Source organism: Ictalurus punctatus, chromosome 4, assembly GCF_001660625.3.
Source record: "Ictalurus punctatus breed USDA103 chromosome 4, Coco_2.0, whole genome shotgun sequence".
Taxonomy (NCBI): Eukaryota; Metazoa; Chordata; class Actinopteri; order Siluriformes; family Ictaluridae; genus Ictalurus; species Ictalurus punctatus.
The window spans coordinates 22,938,621-22,955,742 of record NC_071284.1 but is presented as its reverse complement, the minus strand read 5'-3'; positions in this window follow the sequence as shown (position 1 = coordinate 22,955,742).

Here is a 17,122-nt window from a genome sequence, read left to right as displayed (position 1 = left end):
CATTTGTGTGTGTTTGTGTGTGTGTTTTCTCAGTCCTCGGCTGCGTCTCCTCCATCAGGCTCCCTGTTTTGGGTTTGAAAGACAAAATGAAAGATTAGCGCAGTACGAACACCAGTCTGTTCTGTCAAAGTAAAGGTTCATTTCTTTTCTATCTGTATTTCAGATTTGGTTCTGTTATTTTCAAATGATGACTGGTCTATGCATTCAGAGTCAAATATATAAACACAGCCGGCCCTATAAGACATCCAAAACTGGATTCTATGAATTATGCAGTCATCAGTATCTTGGCATACACAGTATCTATAGGTACTGATATTTACTGTACCTTTCTGCTCGTCTCCTGGTGTCTTTTCATTTTTCAGACAAGTTTGGATTCAGACACCAAAGAGGCCTAATTAATTCATATTGTGTAATACAGGTGTCAATGGTTGATCCATGAGTGCATTATTTTATTTACAATGGCTTTTGACCTGACTTTGCATTGAGGAAGGTAATGAATGGTAACACTTTACAATGAGGTTTCATTTGTTAACAATAGTTAACAAACTAACAATGAACAATACTTCTACGACATTTATTAATCTTAGTTCGTTCATTTCCATATTTACTAATACATTCTTAAAATCAAAAGTATCTGCTAACATTAGTTAATGCACTATGAACTAACATGAACAATCAACAATTGTATTTTTATTAAGCAACAATAACAATGATCTTGGTTGTACTTTTATTAATTTGAACTAAGTACCTTTGTCTGAGTCCTGTATGGATCATCGTCTATCTGAAAAACACGTGTATGGGGGAAAGGTGTAAAAGGTCACCAGTTATGATGTGTATGAGCAAGACTGAATAGTAACATGTGCACCACCCAAAAATATTTCAAGTTGTACACATACAAAAATAAAATAGAAAAGGCGATGGTTTGTAGATCTATTATATTTGAATTGATTATTACTTCTCCGATTTGTTTGGTGTTTGACTTCAGAACTCATGTTAACCAGCAGTCACGTACAAGTTGCTGCTCTGCTCAAATTCTGTTGTCTGACAAAATCATCATACACATCAGTTAAGGACAGCGGCTGTGCTGTGATTTCGGCTATATTTACATGTAAAATGGGCTGGAAAAGCTTTCCAGCCGCCTTCAGGTGTCTTTACTACAACCGCTCCGTGCTCCACCAATCCAATCCTCTTTGGATCACTCAGCATTTTTTCTCCTTTACACATCTCTCCAAGCCCACACTCGTTTTTCTTTTAAACATTTAATTACTACATACATGGTGGGAGCAGCTTTCTTGTTTCTTGTCTTGCCTCAGCAGTCAACACCGGATCGTAAAAAGACTGCGAATTGGAGCCAATATATCTCTGATCTACTTAAATTTGCCTCAGCAACAGAGTAAAAAGCCCACGAATCGGAGCCAATCAGATTTTTCACGCGCATCACTCACAGCAGAAAGTTTTGATGATTGGCAGCCATTTTGTGAAACAAACAAAAAAAAAAGTGAATGAAATTGATGCATACAAAATAATGTTACGATTCTGAGGATAATCAAAATGTTCAGAAGTAATCATTTATTAATTTGTTTGTTTATGTTTAAAAAATATATATATATATATCGCAGCATTTATGAGCATTTTTGGGCACTGCATTTATTAATGCTGTTTTAACGGCTTCGTCCCAATCCGCACTGTGCCCTACCCCCTCCCCCCTCCACACAGGCAGCAGTGAGACCCTACATGAAGTGTTTCTACAGCTTATTGACACGCACTGGTTAGCGTGTGATGACGTCACCAGGCTTTCCCGCCTTTTGCGCACGCGCCCGGTGTTTATTCACCTCAGACTTTAGCATCGTTAGCATCTTCCACAGATCCTGATCTCACCCGCTGTTGTAGCGTTTTTAATCAGATTTAATATTGAGAAATAGTGATAAAGTCAGTAAATTCGAGCTGTACTAAGAAAAAACTGTGAATATTGCTGCAGTTGAACAGGTAAGATACAGTTAAAGTACAGAGAAGTTAGTTAATGTAGCTTTTATCTGTCTGTTTATTTTCTGATAAAAACATTTCTCAGGTTTTTAGCTCAATTGTGAAAAGAACTAAGAGGTTATAGTATTTTAATTCATTTTGAATGTATTGTGACAGTGAAGTTTGGAGTTTTTCCCTCAGCTCTAACTATAAATCAAGTAAATAAAATGTATAATCTGTTAGAATGACTAATACACAGAGTTAAATCACTACATAATGTGTGTAATAAGGTACTTGATGTCAGTATGAGTATATTGAGTACAGTAAAGTTAGCCTGTAGCTGCTAGATGACTAAATGTTAATGCTACTGTATTTAATCTAGTTAAGATAACTGACTAAACCGTTATGTTAATATATTTTCCCCCTAATCTGGATATTTACTACTTTATTCAGGTACAACATTACAATCTCTTTCAGTTCAATACAAATTTACTTCAGTTAGGGCTGCAACAACTAATCGATAATAATCGATTATGAAAATCGTCGGCAACGAATATCGTTATTGATTAGTTGGTCTGCTGACGTCACAGGGGGGCGTTTATGTATGACGTCGCTTTGATGAAAACACGGGCGCAAACACGTGTGAAATGGCAGAGAAAACAGATAACCCGGCGGCAAAAAAAAAGTGTGTCCCAAGTCATCTAAGGCATGGGAGCATTTTACATTAAATGCAGCAAAGAAGATGGTAACTTGCATGTTCTTCAAAGCTGAGCTTGTGTGGCACGGGAGTACCACAGTGATGCACGAGCACATGAAACAAAAACACGTTGGTGTCACGGACGAAAGTGAAACAGCACGGAAAACAAAAACCTGGGTATATCCACATTATATGAACATGTGAAATGGTATAGTCTAGTTTAATTCCATGCTATTGTGTAAACAGCTTTGTTTACTAACTTCGGGACAGTCACACTAGACGTATTTTGTCTGGAGCGTCAGGTTGCGCAGCATATTGATGGATTAAAATAGCGCTACCACAGAAACAGGTTAAATTAAAACGGTGTGAACAAAGTCAAGCACTAAATCTAAAGGCAGTCGATAACAGCAGCAGTAAAAGATTTTTTAGTCACTGTAGTGGTTTTCATCGAATGCTTATGCATTAGTGTATAATTGTTCCTGTCCTTTTAAACAAGCCTGTTAGCTTGCTGCATTTCTCTGTGTGTCTGCTACAGTTAAATTTGATCTGTTTTTCAAATGCCATCTACTGTGGCTCTACCATGTTATATACATTAAATGAATGATTTATATATTTGAGATATTTTTGGTTTATATTGTCATCTGAAATACAGCATGTCTTTGTAAAAGAAATTTAACAAAAAAGGTTAAAATGTATTAATAATATATTATTTAGATTTCTTATATTAATCAGGGTTGTCAACTTGTCATCAGCAATTATCATTACAGACAATGCAAATATTAATTTACATATAAATTGCTTCCTGCATACTCAATTGCTGTTTTTTTTTAAATTATTATTTCAGAAAAGAACAGCTCTCCATGAGTGAATTTGTTCAGAGGAGAAATCCCCCATGCATTCCTCAACAAGCAGTCATTGCTTGTTTTTTGTTTTGTGCTTCTGCACAAAACTCAATTTTTGTTTTTGATGATTTATATTTTGGATATGATTTAAAGGTTTGCTGCTTAAAATTGGACAAACTGTAGACAAATGACAAATTTTATTTAAGGTTTAAATGTAAAAATGAAAGATTATATTAGTAAAACTGTGTGTGCCTTTTGCATTTTTTAAAAGTACACGCACAAATACCCTGATTTGGGGGTTTATTTTGTCATAATAAACAAAATCTATATGAAATTAAAAGTGTAGCTTTTTATCTGATTAATCGATTATTGGAAAAGATATCCGTCCGATTAATCGATTATCAAAATAATTGCTAGTTGTACCCCTAATTTCAGTACAAAATTTTATTTTAAAATGAGAAAAGCAAGTAATGCTTCTCAAACTTACCAAATAGCCGCTATTAAAAACAGATCAGTCATTAAATCAGCATATTGCTGGGGTTACATTACATTCTCACAATCCAGCTGTCACTATTTATTTTATTAAACCCACATTGTTCAGTCTTTCATCTGGTTACATAAACAAACCTTCATATTGAATACATATTAACCCTTAAATGTATAAATGTTTTGCCAATATTAAATATTCAGATCTTTAGCGAGCCGGAATATATATCTAACACGGATGGATCTCTAAACTGCCCTAATAGTATAAAACTGCCCTAATATTTTATTAACATTGCAAAATAATAAAATAAAGCACATTTCGTTATATATTGACATTTTATTTGTCATCAAATATATTCATCAACAATAAGAAAACAAAAACACATTTAAATATAAAACATTTTCATTTACACAATGAATGAAAAACATTCGCAATAAATTAAACTATTGCACGTTAACATTTTTTGGGTACTCTTTGTAAATTGACTTCTAATTTGTGGAATTTTATTAGTAGGCTCATTTTTTCAATGAGAACAATAGTCATAAAGGACACTGACTCTCTGGTGGTCATTGCAGCATGGCTGGCCACACCCACAGCAACTGTCCACTGTTTTGGATCAAGTGATGATGGGTAAATGTGGCACCTTCTGTGCTTTTTAGCACCTGTTTGTTCTTCTTCATGGGGGTTCTGTTTCACAAAACCACAGAGTTTCAGTGCTGGGATGCTCTCGGAAGTCTTGATATCTGCGCTCTTTCTTGCAACTATGGTCTCAGCAGCTGAAGGCCAAGGTTCTCGAGACAAATTCAACATCTGTAAGGACACGCAGCTTCCCAACCTGGAACCTCTGCAACGAAAACAACTTGTGCGTTTGTGTCCTCTTGTAGAAAAACAGACCCAAAACATTAAAGAGCCACCACCATATATAACCGTGGGCATGAGGTACTTTTCCATATGGCTACCTCTCTGTGTGCACCAAAATCACCTCTGGTTAATACCTAAAAGCTCAATTTTGGTTTCATCTGACCATAGAACCCGATCCCATTTGAAGTTCCAGTAGTGTCTGACAAACTGAAGAGCTCGAGTTTGTTTTTGGATGAGGGTAGAGGCTTTTTTATTACACCTGAAGTACCGTTTCTGTGTTTTGCCGCCAGTGCGATTCCAAGCCTTGTTCATTGTGTTCTACATTTCATCGTTTTGATTTTGTTTTGTCCACGTGTTTTCGGATTCTTTTTTTCACCCAGTTTATGCCCGTTTGCCGTTCACCTGACCCCTCACTTGCTTTTTGACCACAGTTTTGCCTTACAATTTAGATTTGTCTTCCTGCCTCTCTTCAATAAAGCTCTTAACTTTTATTAGGCCCACGTGTAGCTAGAAGTATTCTTTCTGATCACATGGTTACTCTGGATGGTCTTTCTGTTTCATCATGTGCAGCAGTTAAAGACCTTGGAGTGATTATTGACTCCAGCCTATCATTTGATGCTCATGTAGATAATATTACTAGGATAGCCTTCTTTCATCTCAGAAATATTTCTAAAATAAGAAACATATTGTCACTACATGATGCGGAAATACTAGTTCATGCATTCGTCACCTCTAGTTTAGATTATTGTAATGCCATACTGTCTGGATGTTCCAGTAGGAATATAAATAAGCTCCAATTAGTCCAGAATGCAGCTGCTAGAGTCCTAACTAGAACTAGAAGATACGACCATATCACACCGATATTATCAATACTGCATTGGCTCCCAGTAAAATCTCGCATTAATTATAAAATACTCTTATTAACCTATAAAGCACTAAATGGTCTCGCGCCACAATATCTAAGCGACCTTTTGGTTTTATATGATCCGCCACGCCTACTTAGATCAAAAGATGCAGGCTATCTGACGGTACCTCGAATAGTGAAGGCTACAGCAGGGGGAAGAGCTTTCTCTTATAGGGCCCCACAGTTATGGAACAGTCTTCCTATTAGTGTTCGGGACTCAGACACAGTCTCAGTGTTTAAGTCTAAGCTTAAAACGTATTTGTTTACTCAAGCCTACCCTGACTAGATTCTGTTCTACTTTCTCCCTCTCTCCTTTCGCCGAGCCCCACACGAATTTATGGAGATACTAGAGATCCAGATCCTTTCTGCCTCTGGATGGAGCTCAAATCTTCTTTAATTCCAGACTGCTGGGACTACGGCTGCTCTTAACGCCATACAGACTTCATATAAATCCATAATGAACTTTTTCACAATATCTGTTGTTACCCAGATGAGGATGGGTTCCCTTCTGAGTCGGGTTCCTCTCAAGGTTTCTTCCTCTTAAAACATCTTAGGGAGTTTTTCCTTGCCACCGTCGCCACTCAGTGGCTTGCTCAGTTGGGATAAATTCACACCTTTAATATCTGTATACCGTGTTGATATTTCTGTAAAGCTGCTTTGAGACAATGTCTATTGTAAAAAGCGCTATACAAATAAAATTGAATTGAATTGAATTGAATTAACTGCATATGCATCCGTCTCCAAATCCATTACATGACAGTAACACTCATAATTCAGACTTCACTATAATTGAGACATACCTTTTTTATATGGTTTGGAGATGTAAGTGCTTTTTTGTTGTGTCACTTTTATTGTTGCTTTGGTGCTGTTAGAAAATCTTTGGGATTTAGAAGGATGTAGAAAATATAAAATATGAAATCAATGAGGATGAGAATAAAAGGCGCGTCACACTGCCACAGCTATGTCCTGTTTCAAGCGCTCGGGAGAGCTGCCATAACACACACACATTGCTGAGGCACATGATTGTCTGATTTTTTATATATATATATATATATATATATATATATATATATATATATATATAATCAGATGTGTCAATGTGGTCATTGTTGATGGAAAAATGGTGGATCATTAGTACATTCCATACCACGTGCAAGATAAGAGAAACTAGTAGAGAACGACACAGTCCTGTGATATGGATTGTTGAGCAGACAAGAAAAGGTGAAAGAGAGAGAGAACTCACAAACTCATGAGCTAAAGAACTTATATTATTACTTGTGTTTGTGACAAGCATACTACTATACTGTTCTCCAACGTTATGCAAACTGCCTGAAGTCTCTGGGCTTCTGTCCGTGATGTGTCCAACAACTACTCTAGTCCACACTGCTTTCTAAACTGTCCACACTGCTTTCTTCCTGTTGTGTGTCTTGCGTTTTTCCATCTCTTTGTTTTTTCTTTACTGTAGAGGAGTCAGGATCTGAAATTGGCTGTTCATCAGACTTACTACCAGAAAATAAATTCCATGCTGTCACTGTGGGCTTGTCGTATCTGTAAGATCAAAACAGAAAAAATACAGATGTTTATCATTTACAGATGTTTATCACAAATTTCTCACTTACTGATAATTGACCACATTTGTGGTAAGCTGCTGTGACTTTTCTACCATGTAAAAGATATAAAGATTAAGTAAATGTAAATAATCAAAAGTTACAATACTGTAATATATTTTATTGCTCCTACCCTGAAGCTGCATCTGTTTCTCTTGCAATTATCAGTACAATAAAATATTTTAAATATACCACATTTAGTTTAACTACATAAACACAACAGTAAATATGGTAGAAAAGTAGAATAAACAGGAATAAACAAATTGATCCCTTTCTGTATGTGAGAGTGAGATAGTTAAGAGCATGATGGACTAGTGAATCCTGTTAGTCCAGCTAAAATGAAAAGAAAACTGCAGTGGTATTTCTGTGTAGAACAGTAACAGATCAGATCAAAGTGTACTTCTATTAAATCAGAGCTAGTTATTAGCAAGCAGTGATGAGTTGTTGTTTTGGTTTAGTTCTGATACTGAATTATGAAAGTTTATTCTCTGTGCTTCTGACAGTAAGATTGTTACTGTTACATGCGGTTGATTTGACTAATTACCTTACTCTTACATGACATTCTTCTACAGAAAATACACATTCAGTACTGTGTGCGTTTACTTACTTCAGCTTTCCTCCTGAACTCTTCAGTATCTCAGAGAGCTGCTTTGTGTCTGAATCTTTTAGTTAGTTAGTATTCTCTTTCAGATCCAGCTCTTTCAGATGTGAGGAGTTTGACCTCAGAGCTGCAGTCAGAGAAGCACAGCCGCTATCTGTTATACTGCACTTCTTTAACCTGAAGAGAGGGAGGTAATGATGTAGATTAATGTTTAATGAGTGAATGTAAACACAAACACAGCTGTTAAAGTAATATACAGATGAAGATCTTGCCAGTTTTATTAGTGAACATCAGGAAACATAACTGTAAAGATTGTGATCTCAATTCAGTGTGTTTCATCACTGAGTTACTCACCGCAGTTTCTCCAGTTTCCACTCGTGTTTCTTCAGTAGATCACAGAGCTTCTCCACTCCTGAGTCTCCTAGTTCACACGCACTCAGATCCAGCTCTCTGATGTGTGATGGATTCGTACAGAGAGCTGAAACCAAATCAGTGCAGGATTTTCCACTTACACTGTTACATAGACTGCAGAGAGAGAGAGAGAGAGCGAGAGAGAGAAAATATGTGTAGTCCTTTATTAGAGTGGAATGAACATTGCTATAATATTAAGGTAAATAAGTCATAAATAAACCAGTGTGTATGTGTGTGTGTGTGTGTGTGTGTGTGTGTGTGTGTGTGTTGCTTATAGAGTAAAATACTGACAAGGTGGTGTGATGAAGTGGAGTTACTGCTACCACCCTGAAGTTGATTATTTTCCAATAACAACACATCTTGGAGTGTTATCCTTCTTATACCGCAGCAATTTGCCAACAATAAAGAAATCATACTTTTTATCTGTTTATAGTTACATTTAATGTTGCGGAACACTGGCAAAACAAGTTAATTCCCATTCTCACTTACGTTATAGCAGCTATAAACATTCCCTCACCAGCCTAATATAAACATGTGATCTGCAGCTGCACTACTGTCAGAGCTGCTGTTATAGGAAATTAATCAACACCTTCTCACCAATCAGATTCAAGAATTCAATAGTGCTGTGGTGTAGTCAAGTCAAGTCAAATGTATTAATATAGCACAATTATAAAGAACTTTAATTTAGTTAAATTATGAAGACATTATTACTTACTTTAGTTTCTGCAGGTTACATTTAGGATTCTTCAGGAAATCACACAGATTTCTCAGTCCAGACTCTCCTGGTTTAATCCTGTTTAGATCCAACTCTTTCAGGTGTGAAGGATTTAAAACCAGAGCAGAAGTCAAATGTGACCAGTCATTCTCTGTAATACTGCCGTCTTTATACAACCAGACCAGGGGGGAGAGAGAGCGAGAGAGACAGAGAGAAGGAGATCAGGTTAGTCTCTCACCATACACCCAGTGTTCCACTTCCTGTCCAGGGGTGGATAAATCAGTAGCTTGGACAAATGGGGCAAAGAGATTTCGTATCAGAGCTGTAATTTTTTAATCAGTTGTTTGATGGACCAATAAATTCAACCACCAGAAAAAGAAGAAACCCCTACTCCTTAATGACTTTTGCTAAACAAAAGATTATGTTTAAACCCCATGTGTGTCCCAAACCAGATTCTTCAAACTAAACAAGGTGTCATTTCTGTGGTAGTATTTGACCATAAATTTTGAGGACAGATCTTTGTCTGTACTACTTTCATACGCGATGACATTGGACATACTGTATGTGAGGTGTTATATAACGTTTCTGTTCAAAATCTCCTGCCAGTTGTAACTCACCAGTTCTGAATGTGAATTACTGTAAGTTATTATTACAGGATTGTGCAGGATTGCACAATGAATATGTGAATATCTACAAAACTGGGTTGTAAGAAATGGAATATTTAAAATAGCGTTTCCTCGAAGAGGCAGCGACTCGGCAGGTCGTAAGGTGAGTGCAGTTCACTGTGTCGGTGGCTTTCAAATCAGCACAGTTAGCACAGTTACAGTCGTTTCTGACTATAAAAATAGCACCTGAGTGAAAACAGAGAAAATAGAGATCTATATGTTTATAGCTGTTCCTTACGTAAGTTTCTGCAGCCTGTAATGTGGATCCTGCAGCAGAGCTGAGATGCTTCACTTTGATGTCTTTTGGTTTTTTGTTGATCAGATCCAGCTCCATGTGCAGTAAGTAGTTTTTACCTACAATTTTATTAAGACACCTATGGGCGTCCTCTGCATCAGCACTTTTTAACAACCTGTAGAGGTTTGAAGACAAAGGTTATTTAAACAGTATTTATTTATATATTTTTCTTTATGTATAATATGATGATGTTTGCTTATAGAATAATCACCTCAGTGTCAGTTTGTAATCAGTAAGTAGTTTCACTCCTGATCCTCCAGGGTTGTTCCGTCTGAGATCCAGCTCTTTCAGGTGTGATGAGGAGTTCAGTCTCAGAGCTTCAGCCAGAGCAGCGTATCCTTCCTCTGTTATACTGCAGTCTGAAAGTCTACACAAAAATGCAAACAGTTGTCTTATTTTTTATGAAGGAAAGCTTTGTAAGACTTCTCAAAATAAATGGGAGTAAAAAAAAGTGGCAACTTTCATTGTAGAACTGAACTATTTTTACTGGTTTTGTCCTCTCTGCAAACACGTGTCAATTTGTAATGACTGAAATTTTCTGAACTAGGAAACAGACATTATAAAGTCATAAACCAGTATTTTCCAAATGATATATTTCTCCATTCTGTCTGACATGCCCCCTCAAATTCAATCTGCTTTATTAATACTTAATATACACTGCGTATTAAAAAATGCTTATACTGTTGTGTTGTTGTGAAGACTTTACAGTGTCCGAAAACTTAAAGTTACTGACACTGGAGACTCCTTCCATAAATGTTGCAGACGTGCACAGGAATGATTATATGAAAACAGCTGCAAGACTGTCCTCCATCATCTATATTCTTATCTCTTTTTTCCCCGCCCGTGTTTAGGGGCATGTCTTATATTATTTTACAGATTAGCTTGATTATCTGATTAGCATGTGGCTAATAAGATCATTTCTAAACTGTCCGTGACACGGCACTGTTTGAAATCCAGAGACACCACAATGCTTTGACATAACATATACTGTATATCACGGCTCTATCACAGCATCTGTGTCTTGTTATTACACTGTGTTAAATCATCTTGTCTTACCTCTTTTGCTACCTCAGTCATGTGATAACTTTCTTAATGCACACAAACTGTTGTATGAGTTTTACAACCTTTTACCTTTTACAAGAACAGTGGCTCAGATCCAGCAGAAGACTGGGATGTGACACATGATGTAGAGGCTTCTGGAAGACTTCATGTGTGTGATGATTTTATTGGACAGGCTCTGATCACTGATCTTCTTCCTGAAGTACTCGAGTGGTTGACTTCTAATTTGTGGAATTTTATTAGTAGGCTCATATCAAATATAAATGTATAAAATAATTCAGTCAGTTGTATGTAATTATGAGTTGGGTGAATTGTAGCTGTAGTTTTTAAACTAAGTTTTCACCATATGTTAAGTATTAGTGCTGATTACATATTAGACAGATGTTTATAGCTGTTTACTAGTGCCGAGTCTAATGCATAAGTCGTGTGATATAATTAGTGAATATCTACAAAACTGGGTTGTAAGAAATGGAATATTTAAAATAGCATTTCCTCGAAGAGGCAGAGACTCGGCAAGTCGTAAGGTGAGTGAAGTTCACTGTGTCGGTGGCTTTCAGATCAGCACAGGCACAGTTAGCACAGTCAGAACAGTTACAGTCAGCACAATCAGCACAGCTACAGTCAGCACAGCTACAGTCAGCACGGCTGCAGTAAGCACAATCAGCACAGTTACAGTCAGCACAGCTACAGTCAGCACAGGCACAATCAGCACAGTTACAGTCAGCACAATCAGCGCAGATACAGTCAGCACAGTCAGCACAATCAGCGCAGATACAGTCAGCACAGGCACAGACAGCACAATCAGCACAGTTACAGTCAGCACAGTTACAGTCAGCACAATCAGCGCAGATACAGTCAGCACAGGCACAGACAGCACAATCAGCACAGTTACAGTCAGCACAGGCACAATCAACATAGTTACAGTCAGCACAGCTACAGTCGTTTCTGACTATAAAAATAGCACCTGAGTTTTATTATATGAAAACAGATGCAAGACTGTCCTCCATCATCTATATTCTTATCTCTTTTTCCCCGCCTGTGTTTAAGGGCATTTCTTATATTATTTTACAGATTAGCTTGATTATCTGATTAGCATGTGGATAATAAGATCATGTCTAAACTGTCCATGACACTGCACTGTTTGAAATCCAGAGACACCACAATGCTTTGACATAACATATACTGTATATCACGGCTGTATCACAGCATCTGTGTCTTGTCATTACACTGTGTTAAATTGTCTTGTCTTACCTCTTTTGGTACCTCAGTCATGTGATAAATTTCTTAATGCACACAAACTGCTGTATGAGTTTTACAACTTTTTACCTTTTACAAAAGTTTTGTCTGTACTATTATATACACTGGGGGTTTATTTGTTTTGTTGTTGTTGTTGTTGTTGTTTTGCTGTCTCCATTAAGTTGTACCTGTCTTGAGGCACACAAGCTCCTGTAAAAGTTCAGGAGTCTACCTCAGTGCTAAAGACTACAGCAAAACCAGCGGCAAAAATAAGTGTTAGTCTCGCTGTTACAGTAAATCTAAAGGCTAGTCACTTGAACATTTAATAAAATTGTCATGTTGTTCCACTCAACTAAATAGTTTCATCGTTTCTTATTTCTCTTGCTACCTCAATTACGGTGTCCCTGTCTTGAGGCTGTCATGTCATGGCAAACCAGCGACTCCATTTCCCAGAATGCACTACGAACTACAAACATGGGCAATGACAATTCCCAAAGCTACACACTGTCACGTCATCTTCTCTTGAGAACTAATCAGACACAATTACAATATCAGTCACACTACTTAAGAGACTCTCACACACACAGCCATTGTGAAGTATACGCACAGTTACATTTTGTCTCTGTCGTTACCAAGCCTTGATACCTTGATTGTTTATTCTGGTTTTTGACTTTGCTTACGTTTACGACCTCGTCTCTTTGCCCTGCCTTGTCTGTAAGGTTTGCCTGACCTCTGTCTGTTCATGATTATTGATTTCTGCCTTATCCTTTGGACTTGTTGTTTTATTAAACTGCCATACCTACACTTGCATCTGTCCTAACCCTCATTACGTGACAGAGGCACACAAGCTCCTGTACAAGTTCAGGACTCAGTGATGAAGTCTGCTACCAGCCTCCAGCAAATTAACAAAGTGACCTACAAATTGGAGTTACCTCGTCACAGCCGCATAGCACCATCGTTCCACGTTTCACGACTCAAGCCTGTTATCCCTGGACTTCTAGCCATAGATGTGCCCCTCAACACCCTTCCTGTCCCACTGGAGATCGACGGTCAACCTGCCTACCTCATAAAGAACATCCTAAACTCGCAGCGCAGGAGGGGTAGGCTCGAATACCTCATCAAATGGGAGGGATAGGGCAACCTGAAGTGTCACTGAGGAAGCAGCACCCTTCGACCTAACGCTATTACATTAATTTCTTCTAATGTCTATACTTTAAAATTATTTACCTTACGTTATACAAATATAACTGACACTACTTTAGATAAAACAATCGTAACGTTGCGCTGTCGCTAAATTTGATCTGTTTTTTTTTTTCTTTTTTACAAACATCCGCGACTAGCTTGTAGCCCGTAGCCCGCTAGTATCACCTACCGCTAGCCTTGTTTACGTTTCACATTTCTCACTTACCGCTGTTCTGTTTAAAAAAAAACAAATATGTCTGCTGTCTCTCCGGTTTTGAGTGCAGATGAGGACTCGCTCGAGCTTCACATGGTGCGGCTGGAACTGGAGGATGTGGAGAAGCAAATCGGCAGCCTACTCGACAAGCAGGCCCAGCTGCTGGAGCGACAAACTGCGCTGGAAACATCTTGTGCCTCTGCCCACATATCCAAGGTATGCACACAGCGTGGTATTTCCACTCCCAGCCCCTCTACGCCGTGTGTTTCTCTGTGCAGGGACCGTGCACCTAGGACTTTCCCAGCCGTGGTCTCCGTCACGCTGGCGCCAACACACCTCGGGCCTTGGGTGAACCAGCGGCAAAAGGCGCGGGCTGGACCCTCTCCACCTCCGGTGTTCGAGATTCCAACCAGGAACCGCTTCGCCCCTCTCCACCAGACCAGACCCAACGCTGTGATCGTCGGGGACTCCATTGTGCGGAACGTCCGTGTAGCCTCATCTAAAGGTAAGGTGCGCACACACTGTTTTTCTGGTGCTTGTGTCCTTGATGTCGCTGCGCAGGTATCCGGGATCCTGAAGAAGGATGAGCGCATTGGAACGGTTGTGCTGCACGCGGGGACGAACGACACCAGGCTGCGGCAGACGGAGGTTCTGAAGAGGGACTTCTCCAGCCTGATCGAGACGGTACGAGGCAGATCACCCACCGCGAAGATCATCGTCTCTGGACCTCTTCCCACATACAGACATGGAGCAGAAAAGTTCAGTAGACATCTAGCATTAAATGATTGGTTAGTCTCTTGGTGTAATGAGCAGAATCTGGTGTTTGTCAATAACTGGAATCTGTTCTGGGAGCGTCCTAGGTTGTTTCGTCCTGATGGCCTGCACCCCAGCAGCCTTGGAGCGGAACTGCTTTCAGACAACATTTCCAAGGCGCTACACTCCAAGTGACTGCCTACCGTAAGTACATCTTCCAATAATAACAACATTCAGTATAATCAATGTTCAATTAAAAATCCGGCAAAGGTAATACATACTATAGAGACTGTGTCTGTTCCCCGAGATATACAAATATATAGAAAATCTCGGAAAGTCTATCTTCGTAACCTAATTAACATAAAATTAAATCATATTGAATGCACAGCCAGAACTTTTGATCTGAGGCTAGGACTATTAAACATTAGATCGTCTAAGGCTCTTATTGTTAACGACATCATTACTGATCAGGAATGTAATTTAATGTGTTTAACAGAAACTTGGATTAAACCAAACGAGTACATAGCATTAAATGCAGCCAGTCCTCCTGGATACAGTTATGTACATCAGCCTCGTTCAACTGGTAGAGGAGGAGGTGTTGGACTCATCCATAGTAAAAATCTAGTCGTCACACAAAAACCTAAGCATAAATTTAATTCTTTTGAAATTCTTTATACCAGTATAAGTTATGTAGCCACAAAAAATAAGTCAATTCCTCTAATTATTATTTACAGACCCCCAGGGCCATATACTGAATTTCTTAGTGAATTTGCAGATTTTGTCTCAAACCTGGTTGTAACTGTAGATAAAGCATTAATCGTCGGAGACTTTAATATTCATTTTGATAACCTGGAAGACCCTCTAAGATTAGCGGTTGTGTCCATCTTAGATTCAGTAGGGATTAATCAGAACGTAATCGGGCCTACTCATAATGGTGGTCACACTCTTGACCTCATACTAACATACGGACAAAGTATAGAAAATATTATAATTTTTCCGCAGTCTGAAGTTGTCCCAGACCATTATCTTATCTCGTTCATAATACGTATTGATCATAATATTTCCACCTCGCCTCGCTACCGCATAAAACGTACCTACACATCAGCTACTGCACCGAGCTTCATAAATAATCTCGCAGAAACATCAATTAGATTTGGATCACCATCAGATCACACAGAACTCGATCAGGCGACTGAAAGCTTGGAGTCAACACTCCGCTACACTCTAGATAGAGTGGCTCCACTCAAAAGGAAAATAATTAGAGAAAAAAAAATTAGCACCCTGGTATAACGATCAAACGCGAACCTTAAAACAGACAACTCGACAATTAGAACGTAAATGGCGTCAAACCAAACTGGTGATATTTCAAACAGCATGGAAGGAGAGCCTACTGAAATATAGGAAATCTCTTGGCGATGCTAGAAAAATCTATTTCTCCACCTTAATAGGAGACAACAAAAACAATTCTAGATTCCTTTTCAACACACTAGCAAAATTAACTAGGAATAAAACCGCTACAGAGAGAAACACTCAATCATTACATAGCAGTGAAGATTTCATGAAATTTTTCATTGATAAGGTTGAAAATATTAGACGTGAAATACAGGCCATTAAATTAAAACCGGACAGTACTGTAACAAACCCATTACATGACAATGTAGCAATATCAGATCAATGTTTAGAGTGTTTTGCTCCGCTTAGAGAGACCGAACTAGCTACATTAATCTCTTCAGCCAATTCATCAACTTGCATACTAGATCCCGTGCCTACATGTTTGTTTAAACAGATTTGTCCAGGAGTAATTGAACCACTTCTAAATATAATCAATTCTTCCCTAAGCACTGGCTATGTACCTAAATCACTTAAATTAGCAGTTATTAAACCCTTGATTAAAAAACCTGATCTTGACCCGTCTCAATTGTCCAACTATAGACCAATATCAAATCTCCCCTTCATCTCTTAAGATTTTAGAAAAGGTTGTAGCAAAGCAGTTATGCTCGTACTTAGATAGGAATAACATTCATGAAATGTATCAGTCAGGATTTAGACCTCATCATAGCACAGAGACAGCGTTAGTTAAAGTAGTAAATGACCTTCTACTGACTTACGATCAGGGTTGTGTCTCGCTGCTTCTGTTACTCGACCTTAGTGCAGCTTTTGATGCTATAGATCACACTATTCTACTTGATAGATTAGAAAATGTTGTTGGTATTAAGGGAACAGTCCTCTCCTGGCTCAGGTCTTATCTGACCGATCGTTATCAGTTCATAGATGTAAATGGTGATTTCTCCATGCGTACTGAGGTTACTTTTGGAGTTCCACAGGGTTCTGTTTTAGGCCCACTGCTCTTTACTTTATATATGCTACCCCTAGGTCAAATTATTCGTAAACATGGAATTAGCTTCCACTGTTATGCTGATGATACACAGTTGTATGTTTCAGCGAAGCCAGAGGACAGACAGAAGCTTAGTAAAGTTGAGGATTGTGTAAAGGACATTAGACATTGGATGTTAATTAACTTCCTTCTACTTAATTCTGATAAAACAGAAATACTTTTATTAGGCCCACGTGTAGTTAGAAGTAATCTTTCTGATCACATTGTTACTCTGGATGGTCTTTCTCTTTCATCAT